Genomic DNA, 5,209 nt, shown 5'->3' with positions numbered 1-5,209 from the left:
CAAGATCAATTGCCCATATTAAACTATCCAATCATAACATCCCCTCCATATACTTATCCAGCTTCAGGGATCCCTATTCAGTGTAACTCCTCAACATAATGGAAATGCAATTATTTTTGTTGAGAGAAGAGGTTTATAAGGGGGCACTGGGATTAGAGCCAAGGACTACTTGATCTGTAGTCAAACACTCTATCACTGAGCTACACTCTCATGATTGCTATGGAAGTAAGTCAGTGATCTTAAAGATTTTGAAGGACAGGCCCTGCCTCAGAGATCTCCTGTTCTCTTCCCAGACCACAGTGCTTTTAAAAATGGGGTTTGATTAAACTTATAGATACATGGAGACACCACAGCTTGCACACTCACCCACATAGCTTTCCCCAGTGACGTAGCTACCACCTCTCGGGGAGATGGATTAACTACATGGATGGGACAGGTCTCTCCCCTCTGCTCAGAGCATCTTCATTCTTTATGAATAGGTAGGAAAGAACTTCCTGAATGGACAGTAATGAATTTATCAAATATTACTGGGTCTGCATTCAATATGGGTAACTGGTCGTGCTGGGCTGGATTAGTAGGAGCATTGCCAGCAGATCGAGGGAAGTGATTATTCCCCTCTATTCGGCACTGGTGAGGCCACATCTGGAGCATTGCGTCCAGTTTTTGCCCTCCCACTACAGAAACAAATTGGAGAGAGTCTAGGGGAGGGCAACAAAAATGATTAGGGGGCAGGGGACTTACAAGGAGAGGCTGAGGGCACGGTCACCCAGAGGGTGGGCAAGTGGGGCAATTTGCCCCAGGCCCTGCAGGGATCACATGAGAATATATTATTCTATAGTATTGCAACTTTTTTTTATGGAAGGGCCCCCAAAATTGTTTTGCCCCAGTCCCCCGGAATCCTCTGGGCAGCCCTGCCCACTCCATCCCCTTGACTCATTCTCCTCCCTCTGAGGCCCCACCTGTGCTCTGCTCTCACTCCCATTTGTCCACTTCCCACTCCTGCTCTTTCTCTTTGGCTGAGGCCTGCTGGTACACGTTTTGCTCACTCCTCTCCTCCCCGAAAGCCTCCTTGTGTCTCTCCACCCCCACCCCAAGGTCTGCCTGCTACCCCCACCCCTCTGCCCTTCCCCTGAGACTCACCCTGCCCAAACCTCTCTGCCCCCTCCCCAAAGACCAGCCCTGCCCAGCATTCACACCTCTTTGCCCCACCCATGAGACCGGCCCTGTCCACCACTTGCACCTCTCTGCCCCTCCCCTAAGGCCCACCCTGTTCACCTCTTTCCTCTGTCATCTGTTGTTGTGCCTTGAAACATCAAGGATGGAATAAAAAGCCGAGTTTACTGCAGGATGAGGAGAGAAAGGAGCCACCAACCCCCTGACAAATCTCAGTGCCCCAGAGAAAACCTGTCTCCTGCTATTGCAATCCTTGATGTGCTGGGGATATGATGGTAAAGGAACTGTCTGAATGATCAAGGCAGGAAATGGACAACAATCTACAAGAACGTCATTGACCACAAACACACTCCCCTCATGCTCCAGCCAGAATGGAAATGAGCAGGAATTCTTGCAGTTCAGTCATGGACACACTTTCACAATGGCACAGCAGTGAGTGTGTTGTGGAAACTGATCTGAGGAAACATCTGGAATTGATCACTCAGTGAGAACAGAACTGGAGTGAAGTCAGAAACACATGTCAAACAAGTAGTTGTGGCCGAGCGGTTAAGGTAATGGACTAGAAATCCATTGGGGTCTTCCCCATACAGGTTCAAATCTTGTCAATTATGGAGAAAGTTGTGGTCCTTTAGTTTCAACAGAGCTGGATCTTGTCTCGCTCCCAAGCTATATCTACACTATTGGGTAATGTGGCTTTAAAGTGTTTGAATTAAACACCTGTTGCATGTCCACACTATGCTTCTTGTCTTACCAGAGCACATCCATGCTAGACCCTTGGATGGCCACAGAGAGCAGTGCACTGTGGGTAGCTGTGCAACTGGCTGCAGGTGCTTTGGGAAGGGTTTGCAATGCCTCACGGGCTGGTACAGCATCACATGATGCAGGTTTCTCTATCCCATTGTTCCATGGGAATCCTACTAGATTGCCAGCTGCTTTTCAACTGCAATGTATTGGGGGGGGGGGGAAGAGTGAGTGAGTGTGTGGGCACAATGTCTCTAAGTTAAGACAGCTGCTTCAAGCAACTAGTCCTGAGGCAGGGGGAAGGGAACAGCCCGAACATCAGCCCCTGCTTCCCTCACTTGCTCAGCTCAGCACAGCAGCCTCTGTCACACATGCATGCTGCGGAATGCTTAGCTCTGTTTCAGGTGTTCTGGAACAGGGGGGTTAGGGGGTCATGGCCCCACCACTCTTTACCAGCTGTTAGGACAAGAGATGGGGGGGGAAGGGTGGAGTCTTGGGAGGAAGAGGCGTTCTGTGAGGGTGGCCTCACGGGGAGGGGTGGTGTCAGTGTGGTTCCTTGGGGAAGGGGTGTCATGAGAGTGCCACAGTTCAGACAACGGGCTACCCCGCCCCACTGTAAGGAAGTTCCCACCCGCCCTGCCTCTGTGTTCAGTAGTGCAGGAAGAGAGCAGCATCCATGGCAGTGATTTGCTCCCGGGGGCTCCAGCAGAAGGGCTTGGGAGGTGATTTAAAGGTCCCAGGGCTCCGGCAGGGGGTCTCAGAGGCGAATTTAATGGGCCTGGGGCTCCGGCCACTGCAGGAGCCCTGGGCCCTTTAAATCACCAGACTGGGAAAGCCAGGCTGGCCTGGCACAGCGTACCCGCTCTTGCCAGTACCCCATACCAGAACATACAGGCTTACTTACACCTCTGGAAGGTCCTCACATGGATCAATAACTGGTTAAAAGCTGGGAAACAAAGGGTAGGAATAAATGGTGAGTTTTCAGGATACAAACTCGTACCTAGTGGTGTCTATACTGGGACCAGGACTATTCAACATATTGATAAACGATCTGCTAAACAGAGAGGTGACAAAATTTGCAGATGATCCAAAACTACAGAGGACAGTTAAGTCCAAAGCAGCCTGTGAGGAGCTAAAAGAGATTTCACAAAACTAGGTGAAAGGGCAATAAAATGGCAGATGAAATTCAATGCTGATAAATGCAAAGTGATGCACATTGGCAAACACAATCTCAACTCTACATATAAAACGATGGGATGTCAAATAGCTGTTGCCACACAAGTGAGAGATCTTGGAGTCACTGTGGATAGTTCTCTGCAAACATCCACTCAGTGTGCAGCGGCCGGCAAAAAGGGAACAGAATGTTGGGAATCATTAGGAAAGGAATAGAAAATAAGAGAGAAAATCTTATTGCCGCTGTATAAATCCATGGTATGCCCACATCTTGAATGCTGCAGGCAGATATGGTCACCCCATCTCAGAAAAGATTAATTGGAATTGGAAAAGGTTCAGAAAAGGGGTATGGATTGTCTGCCATATGAAGAGAGAATAATAAGCCTGGGACTTTTCAGCTTGGAGAAAAGATAACCAAGGGGAAATAAGATAGAGGTCTATAAAATCATGACTGGTGTGGAGAAAGTAAATAAGGAAGTGTTACTTATTCCTTCTCATGACACAAGAACTAGGGGTCACTAAGTGAAATTAATAGGCAGCACATTGAAAACAAACAAACAGAAGTATTTTTTCACACAATGCACAGTCAACCTGCAGATATCCTTGCCAGAGGATGTTGTGAAGGCCAAGACTATAACAGGGCCCAAAAAAAGAGCTAAATCGATTCATGGAGGACATGCTCTGAGCCAGGATGTGCAGGGAAGGTGTCTCTAATCTCTGTTTGCTGGGAGCGGGTGAAAGGGGATAGATCACTTGATGATTACCTGTTCTGTTCATTCCCTCTGGGGAACCTGGCTTTGGCGGCTATGGGAAGACAGGACACTGGGCGAGATGGACCCAGTCTGACCCAGTCTGGCTGCTCTTACGTCCTTATGCCCCTTTCATACAGATGCCTGGGATTCTGCCTCATAGTGTGTCCCTGAGGTCTCAGCCAAAATGCCCAGACAGGCAAACACTCTGGACTCCTGAAGCCTCTGCCCCCCACCTAGTGCCCTATGGCTCATCCCTGACCCTTGATGCTGCTCCTTGCTGTAGAAGGTGAAAGGAGCGGAGGCAGCACAGGAGCCCTCTGGGGATGCAGATCTGAGGCTTTGGGAGAGACACCTTGTCTGAGACATCAGAGCGCTGTAAACCATGCAGCCACTCCCTCAATCAGGGGCCTGTTCCAGCCCTGAGTCTGGGTTACCATGATCCCTCCCGCAGAGCAGGGTGCCCACAGATTACAGCCTGAAAATAGACATGTGAGACTAACTCCTGTTCTCCCTGACAGGGCCTCCCATAGACCAAGTGGCACCCTTAGTAGACGTGTTTTTGAATATCTTATTTTTATGGCATTTGTAGCTCAGTTCATTATTTCAATGCAGAATTTCGATGCATGAATTTCTCTGTCATATAAGATGATAAATTTGCGGGCTCGGTTCTGTAAACCTGTATTTATTCATGCCATATATAAGCAAATAAAACAAATGCATTTTCTTTAAGCATATAGAAACTTTTTAATTTTAACGGTAACTGAAACATACTAACATCTAGAAATGGAACTGTCACCAGCACAGGGCTGGCCAGTATTAAGTAGTGTTACAGTAGGAGACAGCGTTAGGATGTTAATCCCAGGCCTTTAGCTGAAAGGTCGCTTCTCTCCCATTTCCCCCATGAACTGAAGCGCAGCGTTAAAGAGATCCAAAGATTGGCCAATGGCATTTTCAAGTGCTAAAATAGCAAGTGATGTCGCTCTCTCATTGGCCATCAGCGACTGAAGATGTGGTTTAATGAGCTGGAGCTTCAAGGCGAGGGTGGGTCTGTCTGCTGCCTTCCGTTGCACTGCTGGGCACCAAGTCCCTGGTGGCCAATATGTGAAGCTGGGAGAAGAAAGTGGGATGGCAAGTGGTGGCAGGACTTTTTCCAACAGGGTCTACCTGCCCAACTTACTCCTCGTACTGCTGGGCCCCCATCACCTTCAGGTAACACAGGAACTAAGGCACGAATAGGGTGAGGAAGAAAGTAAAGCCAAGCAAGAAAGGCAAAAGTGAATCTTGTCTTCATGGGTTGCTGGCAATGACGTCCTTTTTCTGTGCCACAGCTGTCAAAAACATCCTAGACCGAAAAGTAATAGGCCAAAAAG

The 5,209-nt window shown here is 48.6% G+C and overlaps 1 non-coding gene across 1 annotated transcript; it reads left to right on the top strand.

The window, feature by feature from the left end:
• Positions 1-1,701: 1,701 nt before the first annotated feature.
• TRNAS-AGA (transfer RNA serine (anticodon AGA)) lies at positions 1,702-1,784 on the top strand. Its single transcript has one exon. It is a non-coding gene; the product is annotated as a tRNA-Ser (tRNA).
• The last annotated feature ends 3,425 nt before the right edge of the window (positions 1,785-5,209 follow it).

The sequence above is a fragment of the Gopherus flavomarginatus genome, chromosome 23 (genome assembly GCF_025201925.1).
Source record: "Gopherus flavomarginatus isolate rGopFla2 chromosome 23, rGopFla2.mat.asm, whole genome shotgun sequence".
Classification (NCBI taxonomy): Eukaryota; Metazoa; Chordata; order Testudines; family Testudinidae; genus Gopherus; species Gopherus flavomarginatus.
This window is presented reverse-complemented; position numbering and strand designations above follow the sequence as displayed.